Source organism: Pinus tabuliformis, chromosome 7 (assembly GCF_031772625.1).
Source record: "Pinus tabuliformis cultivar Carrire ecotype Pingquan chromosome 7, CPIR1, whole genome shotgun sequence".
Taxonomy (NCBI): domain Eukaryota; kingdom Viridiplantae; phylum Streptophyta; class Pinopsida; order Pinales; family Pinaceae; genus Pinus; species Pinus tabuliformis.
This window is the reverse complement of record NC_142293.1, coordinates 1,356,017,347-1,356,038,680: the sequence shown is the minus strand read 5'-3', so window position 1 is coordinate 1,356,038,680 and position 21,334 is coordinate 1,356,017,347.

Sequence of the window (21,334 nt, the reverse complement as noted above, 5' to 3'; positions counted from 1 at the left end):
CTAAAAGATAATCTTCCATACTTTTGATAGCTTCAAAAGATTTCTCATCCTCTGCAAAACCTGTAATCACATCAAAATTATTAGATTCAAATATACAAGGTTTTACATCCTCCTATTGATCTGAATTTGTCCAACAGTTCAGAAAATCATCAATAATTCCTTCTTCAGCAAAGTAAACTTCTTTTTGTCTTGAATTCTCACAATGGTTCATAAGATCTTTCACAGATCTCCAGTCTTCATCTTCACCCAGAATTTCACCCTATTCTGCTTCACAAATGGAAACTTCCATTTTCAACTCAGCTTCTCTGAGTTCTTCATATTTTAATTGAACACTCATTATCTTTTCAAGCTTCATCAACTCTTCTGCTAACTGCATATTCACCTACTGATTTCTCTTCTCTTGTAGCCTCTGCCACTTTAATTTCTTCCTCATGACATAACCATGCTTCTGGTCATCCTTATTCATCTACAACATCTCCATCAATAACTCAAGATGAACTGCAATCTCAGCCTTCTCCCTCTCATATTCTTCTTCACTTAATTGTCTCTGTATGCCATTTTCCTTTGCATCCTTTATCTTCACCTTTCTTCTATTGTGGTCTTCCTCAGAACCTCTGTTATCTCTGTGATGACTATCAGTAGTCATTTTCTCCTCTATCTTCTTGAGCTCCTCACTCACTTACTATGAGCTACATTAAAGCCTCTACAACAGCAAGTCCTCCCTGCTACCACTTACCTCACCAAGCTTTCCTCTGTACTTGGTCTTTTGGCAGGCACTTGGTTCTCTATTCTCAGGAACCTCTTTGAGCACTTCTCTCTACTCCTTCTAGGCTTCAACTCATCTACACCTTTTAAGAACATAATTGTCCTCTTTTATTTCAATCAAAAATGAAATACTAGGTTCTGACCACCTCTTCTTTCACTCAGAATTTCTTACCAGATTTCTTCATTACTGCTTCTTTTCTTTTGCTAAGATACCTTCTTTCATCTACAACCTAAATTCTATAACCAAAATCTTCAAACCAAATTAAAACAAAAAACATATCATCTCACCTTCAAGATCTCTGCATGATCTTGTTCTCCCATTCACCTGCACTTCGAATGCATTGTTCTCTATTTCTTTGCATCTGCAAATTTTGCTACACTTTATCTCTGTGTGCCTACTGTTTGTTAGATTTAAAATCTGATCTCCTCTTGCTTCCTTCATCACCATTCACCTGTATACACACCTTCAAAACATAACTTTGTTCTAAATTTCTCAAAGAACTTTTACACGCATAATTTTCTTGTTCAGCTCTGATACCAAAAATGACGCAACAAAGCCACATCTTTCCCCACAGTATGAAAATAAAATTTCATGTCACACTATGTCCCAGGAATTTTAATATTCCTGCCTAGAAACACCTTCTTAAACTAAGGTTTAATGCTCTTAATTAAACTTTATGCAGAAACTTTTGATTTAACTTATCCAAAGTATAAACTTTAATAAACCTTTGAGCGGAACCTTGTAAACCCTTCCATAATCTTTGGTTTAACACTCTTTAATTAAATGCTTAAGCGGAAGATATTTAATCACACGTTAACCACATCATACCCATGGATATCAATAGTGCCATTTTAACTCTGATTTTAATCACCCGCACTTACCAACCATACCATGCTCTTTAGACTTTGGTTAAACCCAACTTAAACCATAATACATTAATCCCGCTTATTTCTATTATAATTCCCATATAATAGAAATACTTCATAAACCATACTTAAACCTTACCTTTCCGCCATTCTTCAAACCTTTTCCCATACATCGACGCTCTCCTTAGCGCATTAAATCTCTATCGTCGATCTCATTCCTCAATCCAACGGATATCGTGTCATAACTCGTGCCAACTAGCCTGGTCAATCTCCACTATTTATTCCTCCTACCTCAATCCAATAGTGATCATGTAATCTAGTGTAGATTACATGCACAACTAATATTAGACCGAGAGCACATGAGAAAAGTGGTTGTCTCTTCCAGCATGTGCTACGTGTCGACTGCTGAGGTTAATTACATGAACTCATAGAAATACCATTTACTACTTTGTGGGCATGCGAGAAACTGCTTACCGCCTATGAAGACTGTGCCACTATTCAACTAACAAGTGGCTTAATCTAATCCCTTCATTTCTTGACTTTATTTTTTGCGATAAGATCTCCATCAATCCTATTCTATCAATCTTGTCTGTTGATCTGACTAATCCAATAGTTCATGTGCATGATTACTTCATTACGTCATGCCTTTCCTTTACTTCATCTTTATGAGATTCCTCAGTATTCTGGTTTATTCATCCGAATCGCCTATATTTCCCTTTGTGCATTTATCCCTTCTAAACTTATTCAATCACTTCTAACAACTGCACTACTCCTCTGTGCACTGTCCTCTCTCTATTATTTTGTGTATTAGGGTTCCTTCAGCGCAACTCCCTCTTGAGCTTACCTCCACATACTCTTAAATGCTATCACCTCTGATCTTCAACTTTGATCCTTCAATCAGATTCAAACGACCAGATGACGATCCTTCATCCTCCACTTCTTCTCTGCGTTCTGCTTTAATTCCACCTGCATATATAGACTATGAATAATTACTCTAATCCAACACAATTTATCATTCGATTACTCAATCCACACTTACACAATTCAGAATTAAATTCTCTGTATATATATAAACAAATGATTACATAATGAATCTCTCTCTCTTTATCTGGCCTAATTTTCTAATCAGTGGCCTTTTCCCTTTTCTGCCCGTAGGCTTACAATCAAACCCTCTAATTCCTAACTCTCTAATTAAGTAACTAGTAACTCTCTAACTAGCTACCTCTTTCTATGCCTCTTAGGCTTACATTTATACAAAAGGTTCGGTAACCCATTTCGGTTCAGATCCTTAATCTGCTGAACTAAATCCTAAATATCCTCCAAGTCCACTTTTGACTCAACTAATCCCTAAGGATCCTCTCTAGTTCCACAAATCATGAAATCAATTCCTAATCTAAGATTTACAATTGATTTTCAAATCTCTCAATCTCTCAACTATCCTAATTCTCTCATGTTCTCCAACATTCGAGAACATTTACAATATTCCTCACAATATCTAATTAATTCCTATTCTAAATATCTCTCATTAAAATCACTCAAACCCTTAATAATTACATTAATTTAATACTGAGGAAACCAACTTCCTTAAAACACAAGACGCCCTATGTCTACTAAAATACAATGATATTTCTGAGTCGGATGCTCCTGCATCATTTTAGCTGTAGCTGTCTTCCCAGACTTGCCTTGTGTTTTCTCTGTTGATCTGACCGGTGGATCAACTGTTTTGAGCAGATGTTCTCTTAGCTTTTCTCTCAGTATCTCAAAAACAGTGGGGGCCCTTGACTCCTCAAACTGTATCGATTTTTTTCTTTGGGGCCGGACAGTCACTGAGTGGCTCCTTCTCAGTGGTTGTCTTCTGGGAAGCATTAGCACATTGATACATGTTGATTACATGCCAAACACTTGGAGCTTCATCAAATGCAGCAGCTTCCTCTTCGTTTTCATTCTCCGGCTCAGCCTGCTCACTAGCCATAAATTGGTCAGTCAATTGTGTAGCTAGGGTGCTCATTCCTTGGTTCCATCCTTGGAAAGTCCTCTCGAAATGGAATTCGCCATAGAACGTGCAATAGTGATATGTTACGATTGCATCTAGGTTGAGCACAAGGTTAGAGTGTTGCGCAGTTTTGGTTGGGTGACTACTACTGCTCAAAGCTAAGTTCTTCTTTTGTGCAAATCTAGGTGGCCTACTATTGTCGATTGTCTCGCTTGTTTGTTGCTCGAGTTCAGAAACTTCGTTTGTCAAGGACTTGACGAGATGAGTAGGGTTTTTTATTTCAATTGCTTCCTTCTCCTTTGCCTTACTAACAGTAGCTTGAGACCTCCTTCTCGTGTCTTTGGAATCCTTAGTTGATTCGTCATCTACAATGACTCCAATAGCATGCAGGTCTTTCCACATGGTAATTTTCCAAAAGTGTTGGTTTTGTAGCTCGCTTGATGAATTGTGCAATGTTGGTCGGAAGTGCAGATGTGTAGTAGTCAACTATGATAAATTCGTGAGGTTTGGTGTTTGATATGAACTTGTTCAAGATATGGTTAAACCTCTGGTTAAAATCCTTCACTTTTTCTTTATGCTCGATCTTGAGACTACCCAACTCTTTTAACATGGCAAGGGTTTTATCTTCAACAAACTTTTCAAGGAAAAATCTCTTGAACACCCCCTAGTTATGAATGGAGTTGGCAGGAAGGATGTGGTACCATGCAACTGCTCTACCATCCAAGGTACATGGAAATAGAACACACACAACATCATCATAATGTACCTCGAGTCTCTTCATATGTAGGTAGAACATATCTAGATGATCTTTCGCCTTCACTTCTCTGTCAGGGTCATAATTTGTTAACAGTTTCTCTCTGTGTCTTGGAATTTTGTGCATGACACCTGGGAGTGCCAATGGGCCTTATGTCATCCATTCCAGATTTTGGTCAGCCCTATTGTCCTCTTCTTCATCCTCCTCCTGTTCTTCTGAATCTGACAGTTCAACCTCTAAATCTGTTGGTTCGTCTCTGCCTCCGCCTCCTCTTCTACCTTCCCCTTTGCTACCTCCGTCAGAACCTGAGCCTAAGAGTAAGATGTTATCTTCTTCTCCTCATACTAAAAATGGAGGTTCCTCTTCGTTTTCAAAAGCTTATGTCATCACTTCAAGAGTGGCGAGGATTGCTTCTTCCGTAGATGAGACTACCACTCCTGTGGGTGTATCCTTTTGCTTCCTTTGCGAAGAGGGAAGAGCATGTACTCCTGGAATTAGTCCAACAGCTTTACCAAACTTACAGGTGATGGGATAGACAATGTGGATGTGCTGATATGAAATTTCTTGTTTGGGTCTGGGAGGTGAGGAATAACCAAATTTAGAGTTGCGCGTGGGAGAGAGGGATTTCGTGTTACTGCCTTGACCAGATGATAGATAAGTGGGGTTTGTAGGACATTCAGTTATAAACTGTTGGCGAACCTCCTTCTAGTGCCAGAAATGTTGACGGCGCTGGACCTGCCAAAATTCAGGGGATCTCTCTGGTATGAAGCCCCAATTAAACCTCACATCGTTTGGTGTAAGAGTCGCATCTGGTACGATGGCCCAGTTTCCATTATCTTATATATTTTCCTTAGCTCTTGTTGCTCTGCACATGAGAGTGTTATGCTTGTATCTTCAAAAAGCTAGGTCATTATGCCTGGTGAGTGTGTAATGTAACTTTGTTTCCAGGTTCTCTTACTGTAAGGGAGAGGGTAAAAGTGAGCCTCTAGATGAGAGTTAGTAGTACCACCCAGGGAGAGACACACGCAGAAACAACAAGGGATTGTCCAACATCTAGCAAAGTAGTCCACAACGGATGCGACAGTCGTTAAAACCAAAGTGCAAGGGAAAACATGTACACCATCCAGCGAAGTATTCCACACAGGTGTGACAGTCATTATAAACAAGAAAATGAGAATGGTATGTCTAATGTACTGCAAAGTAGTCAACACAAAAGAGACAATAGTGATAAACAATACAACACATCTTCAACAATGTAAGTACTAAAATAACCAAAGTAGGTCAACTATCTTAGTACAGGTTAAGAAAACATGTATTACAAATGTTTAAAGAGTAGTCTTACAAACATCCACAAAACATGTGGAAAAATGTGCTGGCGTGAAAACGTGTTGGCCTAAAATAGGCTTCTGAATTAAGAAAAAGTCCTAAGACACATTTGTACACCATACATCACTAATCCCAGTAGTGGGACATTGGATCCACTCCTCGCTCCTTAAAGAATAGACTATAGATTCTCAAGGCTATATGGGAGGATCCAAGGTGAAATTTCCTTTTCTCATACAATTGGAGGGGTATATATAGCCAAGGGTGATGCTTGATCCTTATGACTCTTGGACTACCCTCATGATTGTTTAGCTTTCCATGACTTTTCAACTGACATGACTCTTTGACTTCTATGTGTGTCCATTGGAATTCACTTTACATTACATTTAGTTACAACATATATGGCCCATAATGGTTATGTGGCCGAGAAAACTCATGACACAACTCGACATGACATTGCTGACATGTACTGGCTGATTGTGGTGTCCATGTCAAGATGTTGTGTCTCTGAGTGATGGATGTACTCTTGGTGTGCTTTTTCTTCTCCTCCACATCGCATAGTGTTGCAGGGTCTTCGATGGTCTTGGTCTTGCTTGATGGTTCAATGCATGTGTTCCTTTTGCTTGTTGCTTGATATGCTTGGTACATCCATCTAGCTGCAAGCAAGTCTTCTAACATGTGTGCTCCTTCTTCATCCTATTCATCATCTCACCATGATCTACCAGTGTACTTATTTCTGCAATTCACTCATGACGGGACGACATCAAATCCAAAACCTCCTAGTTTAGCATGATGCATTGTTGTCGTATTCTGGGTGAAAGGGAGGGACGAAAACTCACTAAGGCAGCGCAGAGCGCAAGTCAGGTTGGAATGAGGCATTCCGGGAGGACAACCTGCACTGTTGAGAAAAATTTCATAGTGATCAATGGGAGGCAGGATTGCATAGTGAGAGTCACTAGTGTTGATTACAAGATGGGACCCTGAGGGAGGCAACTTTTGCACAATTTTCAGAGGGAAGATAGAGCGGGTTGCAGAGGGACTGTTGGTCAGTTTTGCGCAATTTCCAGAGGGAAGATCGAGCAGGGTTGTAGAGGAACCTGCTGGTCGGTTCTGTGCAATCTATGGGAACATTGTAGGACAAGTAGTAGGGGAACTGCCAGAGATTTCTGCGCAATTTCTGGAGGTAGGACAGAGCAAGGAAGCATGGGTCATTTGGGGATCTCTACCTAATACTAGGGAATCGTGAAGAGAAAGGCAGAAGATGACCATCCGGGCATGTCTGTGAAAATTTTGGGAATAGTACAAACTCGAGTCTCATAGCAGTGCAGGCTCCTCACGAGAAAGGAGGAGGGTTGATGACTGTGCTTGAGAAATGCACATTTCAATTGGATAGGGAGGTAGTCTCTACGCAATTCTAGGAGACAGATAGGCTGCTCACCTCTGAGATTATGCAATGCAGCTGACCAGGAGGACAACCTCAAGCAATGTGCAATTCTGGACAGCAAAGCAAGGTCATTGAGGGCTAAGACTATGCAGTGCAACTCAGTTGGGATCTGGTGGAAGAGGGTTGTCCGGTCGGGCAGATTTTCAGGAAAATAGTTAAGTGTCGGAAGAAAGTAAACTTGTGCAGACTGACATTTTGAACATACACTTAACATAATCGACGATGAGACAACATAGACCACCATGACAACAAGACAAAACATGCTCACAGTGAGACTGTCTTGGAGTTGAGAGCAACAAGTGTGACAATTGTGATAAATCTTCGAACAGCCGTGATGACACTTGCGCGACGGTGCTTACAACTTTGTGTGTGAATATGACGAATGTTTACATAGCAAAGACAACCCAAACACAAATACAAACCTTCAAACTCACTAGAATTAGATCACAAGCATGATAAAGCAATCAATATGCTGAAAGACAACCACTAGTCAAACAAGCAAAAAGGCGAAAAGACTTCACAAGAGCTCAAGGGGTGAGCTCGAGTGTTTGCAATCATCAAATGAAAAAACAAGGAAGGCTATGAAATTTGAATGCAAGCCAAAATTTTGGAGTGTGTTGCAGCCACTACAACAGTTTACTAAGTTAACCTAGGTTTACCAAGTTGACCTATCATTTACTAGGTTGACCTAGGTTTATAAGGCCTACTAGGCTTACTTAGCTTTAAGGTTTACTAGGTTGATTTATGTTTACTAGGTTTACTAGGTCAACCATAGTCAATCATGGTCAACCATGATCAACTAGGTTTACTAGGTCAGCCTAATTTTACTAGGTTTACCAAGTTGAACTAGGTTTACTAGATCGTCCTAATTTTACTAGGTTTACCAAGTTGAACTAGGTTTACTAGGTTGACTTAGGTTGACCTAGGTTGACATATTTACTACGTTTACCTAGGTTTACTAGGTTAACCTAGGTTTATTAGGTTAACTAATGGTTTACTAGGTTAAACTAGGTTTATTAGGTATGCTTTGTTAATTAGGTTTGTCTATTTACTAGGTTGATTAACTTGGCTAACTTGACTAGGTTGACTAAGTTTACCAGGTTTAGTAGGTTGACTTAGGTTTACTAGGTTTATTAGGTTTTCTAGGTTGACCTAGGTTTACTAGGTTGAGTTAGTTTTACTAGGCTTATTAGGTTGACACAAGTGTACTAGGTTTACTAGATTTACTATGTTAACTAGGTTTAACTAAGTTTACTAGGTTCACCTACCTTTATTAGGTTTACCATGATCACCTAGGTTTACTGGGTTGACCTATGTTTATTATGTTGACCTAGGTTTATTATGATGACCTATGGTTTACTACATTGACCTAGGCTTATTGGGCTTACTCGGTTGACTTAGGTTTAATGTTGACCTCGATTTACTAAGTTGATATATGTTTACTCGATTTATTAGGTCAACCATAGCTAACAATGGCCAACTGTGGTCAGTTGTAGTCAACTAGGGTGACCTAAGTTTATTAGGTTTACTATATGAACCATAGTCAACCATGGTCAACTATAGTCAACAATAGTGACCATGGTTGACTATAGTAAAGGTTGGTTAATAGTTGTCAACCATGGGTAACCATGGTCAACCATGATCAAACACGAGCAACCATGATGAACCATAGTCATTCATAATCTATCATAGTCAACAACAGTTAGATGTGGGAAAACATGGTCATACACAATAAACTATATGTTCTCCATAATAAACCCTCTTCAACAGTAACTTGAAAATATTTAGTCATAATCAACAATGACCTACTAATCCTTTCAATGCACGACAATCATCAACTAGAACAACCACATTAATAAAGTGGTCAAAATATGCCGATCGATGTCATTTTCCACCTTCCATATGTTTATCAATAGAATTAAAATGTGGAAAATGATGCCCATTAACATATTTCAACCACTTTTTTAGTGTGGTTGTGCTACTAAGTATTAGCTATGGGATAGTTTATTTGACAAAACACATAGAATATTATGAAATCCTTCCTTCAATCTTCTAATTATCCTATATCTAATAAATATTTAGGGATGTTAAATTTATTTATGTTTAAATATAAATTAAATTATAATAATTATATAATGTGATTAATAAGACATATTTCTAAATTATAAAAAACTAAAATAGTTATATATCATTTTTATAATGTGGTAGGTTAAATTTTATAATGAGGATTTTTTAATCCTTTAAAATTAAAATAATGAGAGATAAAATTTGTTTTTTATTTGGAATTTGAGAGATAAAATTTGTATTTTTATTTGGAATTTAATAATAGTTATTTCAAATTAATAAAATTATAAATATCAATTAACCATACTAGATGGTTCGAAAAGTGTTGGCAAAATTATCTCATATATAATTTCTACCAATTTTTTTTTTCTTAATATAATATGAATCACAAAAACCTAAATTCAAAATATAATAGCTTTGTTTGAAAATATTAAATATTAAAAATAGATCAAAACTTTTTGACAACATATTTCACATATTCCAACCGTGCAATATGTGAGGTTTCTATGGTTTGGTTCAAATGATCAAATCTGTATGGTAGCTTTGGTCTGCGAAGTAAAATTTTAAATTTGGTTTCTATGGTATGGTTTGGATGACCTCAGATCATATTTCTATCATAGCCCTGGTCTGGGAAGTAAAATTCATATCTTTTAAATTTGGTTTCTCTGGTTTGGTTTGGATGACAACATATCATATTTGTCGCATATGCCCATGGTTTGGTTCGGAAGTAAAGTTTGTATCTTCTAAATTTGGTTTCTCTGGTTTCGATTGAATGACCACATATCATATTTGTAGTGTGTCTCAGTTAAAGGGATTGTAAGAGAAAATTTGTGAAATTGGAAAAAAATTATTTTAAATTAATTAAATTATAAAATATTAACAAGTAATATAATATAATTAAATGGTAATTTGCTAGCGTTGTTTAGATTGGAATTTATTTTCAACCATTGCAATTGTGTTTTAAGAAAAATTAAGTATCTAGATTTTGGATTGAGATTTATGTAAAACCTTATTCTTTTGTGTGTAAGTTCGCTATCCAGATTTGGTGAGGTTCGGTGTGCCTATGTACAATCCCACCGAATCAGATGGAGTTGGCAGTTAGGCTCCAGCAATATTAGTTTGGCTCTGGCAGAAGAATGGACATGATATGAATATGTTGAATATCCTTAAAAGGGTTCTATTTATGGTTATGTCGTGTTTCTTCAGTATTGGAAAAAAAATGAACATGTGCAAGTGGGTTGTGTGGTCGTCCTGTAGCACTAGTCACATTGGTTGGAATTTCAAAATAGAGTTAGTCATCAAATTTATAGTTTTCACACATCTCGTCTATTTTTTCAAATTGTATAGTTTTCACAAATATTATTCATCTTTTCACAGTTTCAAGGAAAGATTTTGATGGTTTAGACAAATCACCCTATAACAAACAATTTACGTGTCAAGTTTTATTTCGCCTATATTCATAACTATTGGAACCTCTCTTATCTTTCTGATGGTTTAGACAAATCACCCTATAACAAACAATTTACTCGTCAAGTTGTATTTCGCCTATCTTCATAACTATTGGAACCTCTCTGAACAGGAATGTGGTCATAAGTATCGTGATACAAGAGACTAGGGAATCAAGTTGTTTTTTTTTTTATTCATCCTACATTTTTTTTTTTTTGACATTTTGGGTCCTTATGCTTCCCCAAAATTTATGTTTAAAGGTTGTCCCTTTAAGAGTGATGTTCTCATAATAAATTAACCCTTCAATAAATATTTGATTAAAAAAAATATCTTGCAATAAGATAATTATATTAAAATTTTTCACATACATATCATAAGTAAAACTTATTAAATCTTGAATTTTGGTTTGAAATTTCATGGAACAGTAACAATAAAATCTTAGGACCCTGAAATCAAATGTCCATTAGTATATATGAGATATAAGTAAGAAATATTATGGGACATATAAGATGACCAACCTAATAAAACTATTGAATGTTATCAATAAAAACTCAAAAATAGATTCATTAATATGGTTTATGTTATGATTTACATAATCTAATAAATATTATTGGATTTAAAAATAAAATATACATTTCACCATATATATTTTAGCATTGCTTTGGATCATAGGATATACACTAATATTAACAAGATTGAATGCATAGTATCTGAACCTTTTAAAAATTAAAAAACTAAACTTATAATAAATGGAAATTGTGGATCTCATAACATCATGTTATAGGATTATGTTATGATAACATCACAAAAGTTTCTATCTCTATACACGTGATAAAAATAGTCTCATAACACTAACTCACACCAAAAACTTATCAATTCCATGATAGAAACACATTACTCACACCAAAAATTCATCAATTCCAAGCTAGAAACACATTAATCACACCAAATATTTGTCAATTCCAAGCTAGACAAAGAGACTTAAACAAATAGACTTATTAAATTGATGATTTTATAACAAATAGACTTATTAAATTGATGATTTTATCTCCCTAAAAGGAATAGGTCCATAAATAACCATTATTTTTAATAATTCTAAAACAGAAATTCTCTTATACATCATTCATACCAAAAACTTATCAATTCCAAGCTAGAAGAAGAGACTTATTGCGTTGATATTTTTCTCCCTGGATATAATAAGTCTAGAAATAACAAATATTATAAGCAATTCTAGAACAAATTTAGTCTCTAAAACATAACTCACACCAAAAACTTGTTAATTCCAAGCTAAAAACACATTACTCACACCAAAATCTTGTAACTTTGAGTTAGAAACACATTATACATTACTCACACCAAAAAAATGTTAATTTCAAGCTAGATGAAGAGACTTATTACATTGATATTTTGTCTCGCTAAATGGAATAAGTTCATAAATAACAATTATTATGATCAAATCTAAAACAAAAATAGTCTTTAACACATCAATCATGTTAATTCCATGTTAGAAACACATTACTCACACCAAAAACATGTCAATTCCAAGCTAGAAGAAGAAATTTCTTGCATTGATATTTTACCTATCTGGAACAAATAAGTCCATCCTTTCACTCAAAATTTTAGGTAGCCAAATTACTAAAGGTTCTCTCTTTCCTTGTTGAGGAGCAGGCCTTCAATAATATATGTGTGAGAGACATGAAGGTTATCCCTTTCCTTGCTGAGCAACAAGCCTTCAATGATACTTATATGTGTGAAGGAAGGTTATCCCTTTCCTTCCTAAGAAAGAGGTATTCAATAATATACATGTGTGTTTGTGACTATGTCTAAATTGTGTCTCTAATGACATGAATTTTCAAAACTAAGAATACAACTCTTGAGGGATACTTGATTGCCTGCAAACAACAACCAGACATGAATTCCTACTAGGAATAGTAGATTTCCTCTTCACCATTTTCAACCCACATAGCATAAGTTGAAGAAATGAATGAGAAACAACTACAATTGAAGCTCCCACCAAGAATCTACACACAAACATTAAGATCAAAACAGTCATAAACGTACAAACAATGAAAACTATTAAAACAAAAAAATGCTCTCCATGTTACTAAATATGCATACAACACTACAACAACACAAAATACCACACACCCACTTCCTCAATTTCAAATCCAAGCCATGAAAGACTACATAAAGCATTTTAAAGCTCATTCAAATAAATCAGAATAGGACCACTTGGAATACACAACAAGCTTGAACCCAAACATAGTAACAACCCCAAACTCCTGATTGTTGGCCATGGCCACGAGAGCTACAATTGAGCAAGCCAAGCTTAGTACATGGAGAGAAACATTAGAAAGATCAAACCATATCTACATCTTATAGACTGTTGGCTTCCTCTCATAATCCCCATCAAGAATTCTAGAGTTAATCTCCATCAAGAATTCTAGAGTGGGAAACTAGAGGCCCACCCATGGTACTTGAATCCATCCCAAGCCCCATGCCCATTTTTCCATCCTTGATCTGAATTTGTACCTGTCTTTCCACCGACATCCCATTTTTGTTGCTCATCCTTCCTCCTCACACCAAAATACTCAACAAAAAATCCAAACCAAGCCAAACAAAACAATGGAGGCTAGTAAAAAAACTTTTTTCATACTGAATTTTTCTACATATTGTAAAGGGTGACATTGCATAAATATGGAGTGCACTTGATGAACATCAAAGAGATACTTTAATAATTTCTACATCAAATAACTGGGAGTCTGCTTTGACAATATTATGACATCACATGTCTGGAGTTCTTTGGAACAAGTTGTCAGTCCTTCTAACCCTTTTATTTTCTTCAATTTCTCATATCTTAATGTTGGTGCAAAAAGGGAATGATCCACTATAGAAATTTGGACTTGTAAAATAATTGTGTTTTTTGCCCATACATGTGATTGCTATATCTGGAAAATTAACAAAACTTGTAAAAGATGCATCCAACTTTTAAAATGTGTTTTTTTCCCATACATGTGATTTTTATATGTGGAAAATTAACAGAACTTGTAAAAGATTCATCCAACTGTCCAAATGCAAGACCACACAACCATCTGAACCAACACAATGATATTACAAGGAAAAAGTGCATAACATATCGAATTTCTCTTAACAGATCCATTGGCAAATTAAATCCAATTCACGGGGAAATGGTATTCTTAAATTGAAAATAAACTATTATTACTCACCTATAACTTGTTACCGTGCCTGCAAATTTCTCTAGCAAAAATCTTTTGGATACAAACCACCCATAATTTTAATCTTTTGGATACAAACCACCCATAATTTTCCCTTCATTGTATTCAAGAGGGTAAGGGAATTCAACCTATATCTAGAGCATCATCCAACTGGTATTAACAAAGTGAGAGAGGTGTACCAAAGTCAATTTATTTTTTCACCTCCACTTGTACTCCTCCATGGCTTTATCTGTCCACCTATTCTCCATAGACCACGATTTTATACACGTGTTTATTTATCGAGAGAAGGGTGAAAGTTTTCAATGCCTACTTTTCTCTAAGACCTAATAAAACAACTTCTATTGTAGTAAAAGTTACCATCGAATTGAGCTAAATATCCCTCAGAAACACAGAAAACAAATATAAAAACCAAATCCTCCATTAACAAAACTAAAAGATTTTTTCTATTTTACAAGTTACCATATATAATTATTCTTTAAAAATGACACATAGTTGCAAGCCAAGTGTGTCCTTGCTCTTAGATTTGTTGGGGAAACTTCCCCCAAATATTTTCCATAAAATTTTATTCGTGCAGAACAATCGTCCCTGCTAGCAATTATCTAACCACTATCACTGAAACCTTTTGCCAACTTCAAGATCTGTGAATTCAATTTATTTATGTTATTTGTGAAGTGTCATACGGTATTAATAACTTTTTAAGAAAATAATCGAATGTAAAAACTAAATTTGCAAAATTCAAGACAAATCACAAAATAAGTTAATGCAAAAATTTTACACTTATTTCTTTTTTTTTTTTTTTGCCTAAATACACTATGATGACCATTTTGTCACTCAAATTCTAACCCTGACGGTAATACACCCGTTGATTTTTGTGCACATCATTCGAGGAAACTGATTGAATAATAAACATGCATTCTATAATGTATAGAAAAAGGAACCACCGGTATATCATGAATGATAGCTATTTGAAATATATGAGTTCGAACTTTATTTTAGGGTTCCCAATATTAAACCTTCTCCTAAAAAAATATTATACTATTTAGAGTTTTTTACCGGATGGTGTAATTATTCATACGCTCTTTAGGGGGAGGATTGATACTTGTAGTTAGTGGAGACGCTGGTAGATGCATTTACAATGGATGGGCCTATATGAATTCGAAGAATTTCTATTTTATTTTTAGTGTTACATTTTATATTTTATATTATCGCATCGAGATAAGGAGATTTGTAATTCCTTGGGTTTTTATTACTTTAGATCATCTCGATTTGTAATTTTTTGGCGTGTTTATTCTATAGTGAGATATAAATATTTTTAAATAAAAATAATATATTTTTAATAAATAAATAAAAATTACAAATAAATATAAAATTTTGTTACTTTTAATAAAAAATATTATAAAACATATATTTCTAATTTTTATTATAAGGAAAAAGTATCTTTTTTATTTTTAATAAATTATATAAATATTTATGTTAACTTATATATATATATATATATTACTGGGATCACATATTTTTACATGCAAATATTTTTTCAAGTTTTGAATTCTAAAAGAGTTTTGCACCTCAAAAATTTGATCTTTCTCAATGCTTAGATCTATGATTAAGATGCATCTGTAATATTTACATTATAATGTTAAAATATTATAATGGGTAAATTCATTTTTCATATTACTTACTTTTTTAAAGAGATATGTGGAAATTGTATAAATTAATTAATGATGTAATTTTTGAAAAAGATTTTCACATGATATACTTTAAAAAAAATGTAATACGAAGATGTGTTATTTAAAAAACTTATATATATATATATCTATATATATATATATATATATATATATATATATATATATATATATATATATATAATTTTATTATCAATGTTGAATAATAATTTTAATGAAGTATAAATTTAATAAAGTCTATATTATGGTTAACCATAGTTAATCATATTGAAAAATCATACTAAAGATTTAAATTTTTTAATAATTATAATAATATTGTTAAATAATACAACTATATTTAATCATGGTGAAATTAGCTTAAATATGGTTAACCGTGGTCACTATGCTTAACAGTGTTTTGTGAGTCATTATTGACAATAAATAATAATGTTCAAAAATTCACATTGCAATATCACAAATAAATATCAACGTCGAAATGTATGAAACAAAAATATATTATGTAAATATATATTGTCAAAAGCTCATGAAATAGATTGTTCGAAATACTGAGAGGGGCTTGAATCAATATTTCACTTACAAATAGTTAAGTTTTCTTTTTCATAGCATTAATTATTTTCATCATCAAATTAAAAACATAAACCAATATTACACAAAATAAAAAACAATAGACGCTTACCTTTTTAGGTGGAAACCATTCTGGTAGAAAAACCACCAAATGCTTCTCTAATAATTTTATCAGTACATCAATGTTTCAGCTCCAACTGAAAGGGAAGGCCCAACTCCATCACAATCTGGAGAAAACCTTCTATTTTTATCAAGCAACTCCAACTACTAAAAGGATGCTTCTACACCCTATTTTACTAGCACCCACTGGAAGGATGCTCCAATGCCCTACAAGATCCAACTTGCCCTTGCACCACCCTACCACCCTGAAGTGTTTTCAGGCTCCAACCTGGAGGTGACTTCAACCACCTACCCAGCACTACCCAACCACCCTAAAAATGATAATAGAATATATCACTATTGTGGGCTCTTGTATCAGGCACAATGAATGGCTATACAATCTGTTATGAAACCAGCTCACAAAAAGATAGAAAAGATAGATCAACGCCTTAGAATTTAGCCTCTTCGAGGGGTTAACCTCCTTTACATTACATAAATGAACAATTCTTCGATGATACAAATGACAAAACCTCCTTTCTATATATAGGAGTCTAAGGAGTCACAATATAACCCAGCCGACCTAACAATAATAATATAAAGGCACAAAAATAACAATAGAGGTATTCTATGGGGCACAGTAATAAAAATATGGGGACAATAGGGGCACAACAATATTAATAAGGGATACAAATACAATAGTAATGGGGTAATCACTAGTATTATAGGGACCTAACATGCCCCTCTCCTTCAAAAAAGTGTTGTCCTCAATGCTTGAGTAGTTCTGGATGCTTCTGTATAAAATTCTCATCCTCCCATGTGGAATCTTTAGCGGATAAGTTCTTCCACTTTATGAGATACTCCGAAATTGATTGATTTCGTAGTTGTCAAGTTCTTGTTTTTGTGACTACTTCCGGTTCCAATATAATTTTTCCTTCCTCGTCAAGTTCTGGCAATATTGTTTGAACTGGGAGCTTGTCGCCTATAACCTTCTTTAAACATGAAACATGGAAAACTGGGTGCACTCGAGAAGCTGCAGGAAGCTCCAATTTGTATGCCATAGTACCAATCTTTTGCAACACCTTGTACGGTCCATAATACTTTAGTGATAATTTATTATCCTTCTTAGCTTGCTTGAGGGACATTTGTTTATATGGTTGTAGCCGTAGGAATACCCAGTCACCTACATCAAAACTTCTTCCGTTGCGATGTTGATCTGCCTGTTGTTTCATTCTATTCTGCGCCAACACGAGGTTATCCTTTAAGAGTTGGAGGACTTGTTGTTGATGCTTGATGTGATGTTCCACTGCTTGAACCTTAGAATTTTCTTTTAAATATGATGTGATGGATGGTGGCTGATATCCATAAAGTGCCATAAATGGGGCCATTTTTGTTGTTGTATGGAAGGAAGTGTTATACCACCATTCAGCCAAAGGCAACCATTTGACCCATTGTGTCTGCTTATCAGATACAAAGCAGCGAAGATATCCTTCCAAAAATTTGTTTACTATCTTAGTTTGCCCATCAGATTGAGGATGATAAGATGAGCTATGAGCTAACTGAGTACCGAGACAAGAAAATAATTATGTCAAAAAATTTCCAGTGAAAATGGGATCTCTGTCACTTACAATAATCTTTGGGTTTCCATGTAGCTTTTGAATTGTTTCCATAAATGCAGTAGAAATTGTACTGGCTTTAAATGGATGTGATAATGCACAAAAGTGTGCATACTTGGTAAGTCTGTCAACTACCACCATGATGACACTCTTTCCCTCAGACTTGGGTAAACCTGTGATAAAATCCATTGAAACCTCCTCCCAACGTTGGCTTGGAATGGATAAAGGTTGTAATAGACCCAAGGTCTTAATTGTTTCAACTTTATTTTGTTGGCAAACCAAACATTCCGCCACAAACTTTTGAATATCCAATTTAAGGCCATCCCAAAAAAATTCCTTCTTAACCCTGTGGTAAGTTTTTAAAATCCTGAGTGCCCTCCTAAGGGAGAAGTGTGCAATTCCATAAGAATCTTTTGTTTGAGTTGGGAATTCTTACAGAGGTATAAGCGATCTTTGTACCATAACAAATCATTTTGCCAGCTAAATGTATCAGATGTACTGGAATCTTGTTGTAACTTTCGAATAAGTGCCCACACTTCTTCATCATTCTTCCATTCCTCCCTTGCTTCGTTTATCCAATCTGGTTGGATAATAGAAATGGCGCACAACAATGCTTCCACATCCTCATCCTTTCTTGAGAGTGCATCTGCCACCACATTTTGCTTCCTTTTTTTGTAGATGATTTCAAAGTCATAACCAAACATCTTTGTGACCCACTTTTGTTGCTCTTCAGAGGATAATCTTTGTTCTAAAAAGTATTTAAGGCTATCATGATCTGTTTTTACCTTGAAGTGTCTTCCCATTAGGTAGGGTCACCATTTCTTAAGTGCATGTAGTATTGCCAACATTTCCTTCTCATAAATAGCTTTGTGTAAAAACTTTCCCTTGATTGGACGACTTTCAAAAGCAATGGGTCTTTCATCTTGCATTAAAACAACACCAATTCCATTTCCTGAAGCATCACATTCCACAATAAAGGTTTTTGTGAAGTCAGGTGTAGCTAAGACCGGTGCTTGGCACATTGCCTCTTTAAGATGTTTGAAGGCCTTTGTTGCTTCTAGAGTCCATGAAAATGCATCTTTCTTCAATAATGTTGTTAGAGGTGCTGCTATTCTCCCATAATTCTTAACAAACTTGCGATAATACCCTGTCAACACGAGAAATCCTCGCAGATGTTTTATATTTTCCATTCCTTAATGGCTTTAATTTTGCTAGGGTCTACCTTAACTCCTTCATGAGATACAATATGACCCACATATTCCACCTCTTGTACTCCAAAGAAACATTTGGATCTTTTTGCATATAATTGTTTCTCCTCCAATAGTTGTAGCACCCTGTCAACATGTTCAACATGATCCTTCCAAGACTTGTTGTAGATTAGTATATCATCAAAAAATACTAACACAAATTTTCTAAGGAATGGTTTAAAAATGTAATTCATCAAACCTTGAAATGTTGAAGGTGCATTGGTAAGGCCAAAAGGCATGACCAAAAATTCATAATGACCCTCATGAGTTCTAAATGCTGTTTTCAGAATGTCTTCAGTCTTCATTCTGATTTGATGATATCCTGAATGAAGATCCAACTTGGTGAAGTAAATTGATCCATGCAATTCATCCAGTAATTCATCAATGACAGGAATGGGAAACTTATCTTTAATAGTGAGCTTGTTGAGCTCCCTATAATCCGGACACATGCGCCATGATCCATCCTTCTTGTGCACCAATACTACTGGAGCAGAGAAAGAACTTTGACTAGGTTGAATTATACCAGCCTCTAGCATTTTTGCAACCATACGTTCAATTTCACTCTTTTGGGCATAGGGATATTTGTACGGCCTGATGTTTGGAGGAACACTTCCTGGAATCAGATGAATAGCATGATCATGATCACGAATAGGTGGGAGACCTTTGGGAGTCTCAAATACCTTGGAATGATTGTCCAAGACTTTTTGGAGATCTGGAGAAATAGATGATTCCGATGTGGAAACATCTAGCGAACATAATTGTGCAATTACACCTCTTTGTTCCTTTTTTAGAAGCTTTGTCATATTGTTAGAGCTGATTATCTTTCCTGGTTTCCCTGCAATACCCCTTAATTCAACTTCCTTTCCTTCCGCAGAAAATTTCATGAAAAGTTCTTGAAAATTAAAAGCTATTGTACCCAAGGATTGTAGCCATTGGACTCCTAGTACAACATCAGCACCTCCCATTGGAATGGAAAGCATTGGGCTAGTCAATACATATTCTCCCATGGATAGCTTGATATTATGGCACTTTCCAGAGCAATTTATTGTTCCTCCATTTGCAGCCATCACTTGACACTCTGGTGCTGGATATAGGAAGCAATTCAATTCTTTTGCTACCTTACAATGAATAAAATTGTGGGTACTTCCTGAATCAATCAACACTATTACCTTTTTCTTCTTGATTTGTCCTTCTATCTTGATGGTTTGAGGAGTGGTAATTCCAGCCAATGCATTACAAGATATGGTCGGATTCATTTCTTCTTTATCTAGGCTTTGTTCCTCGAGTATATCCTCTTCTTTTGACCTTTCTTGCTCCTTTTCTTCTTCCTCTTCACAATCTATGTAGAATAATTTCTTCTTAGCACACTTATGACCTTTAGTGTATTTTCTATCACAACTGTAACAAAGCCCTTTTGCTCTTTTTTCTTCCAATTGTTGTGGTGTCAACCTTATAGGTTGTGGAAGACTAGGGGCAACAACACTTCCATCTTTATAGTTGTGAGTGGTATGCTTCCTGGTTGCCATAATTTTGCTTTCCATTTTTCTTGCTAACCTGAATGCCTTCTCTAATGAATCAGGTTCCCAAAAGCAAACATCATGTTGGATATTATCCTTTAAAGTCCCTATGAACACATCAATCCTATGCTCCTCTAGAATATTTTTTACCCTTATGTTCAATTTTTGGAACTCCTCAATGTGCTCCATTATTGAACCCTTTTGTTTGAGACTTATCAATTGGCTAAAAAAAGTGTTTCTTTTTGTATCCTCATAATGTGTTGTCAATTCTTCTATAAAAATTGCCCAAGTGATAATTTGTTTACGAGAGCAAATCCATTGATACCATACAAACTGATTTGGTTCCAAATATAAAGTTGCAATACGTACCTTTTGTGTGTTTTGCACATTATTGAGATCAAAAAATTGCTCCATCTGTAATATCCATGTCACGGGATCCTTGCCATCAAACTTCCTCATATCGATTTTTGGAATATGGTGGGTCTTCGATCCAACATTAAAGTCTATGGAATCATGATTAACATTTCTTTTGTTCTCATCATGAGTTTCCTTTACTACCCTTTCACCATTAGTGACCATTTATTGTAGTAACTTATTCATACTTATCTTCAATTCTTCCATCTTATCATCCATGCCATCCATTTTAGCATCCATTCCATTCATCTTAGCTTCCATGTCTTTCTTTAAACCATCCATCTTAGATTCTGTTACTTTTTG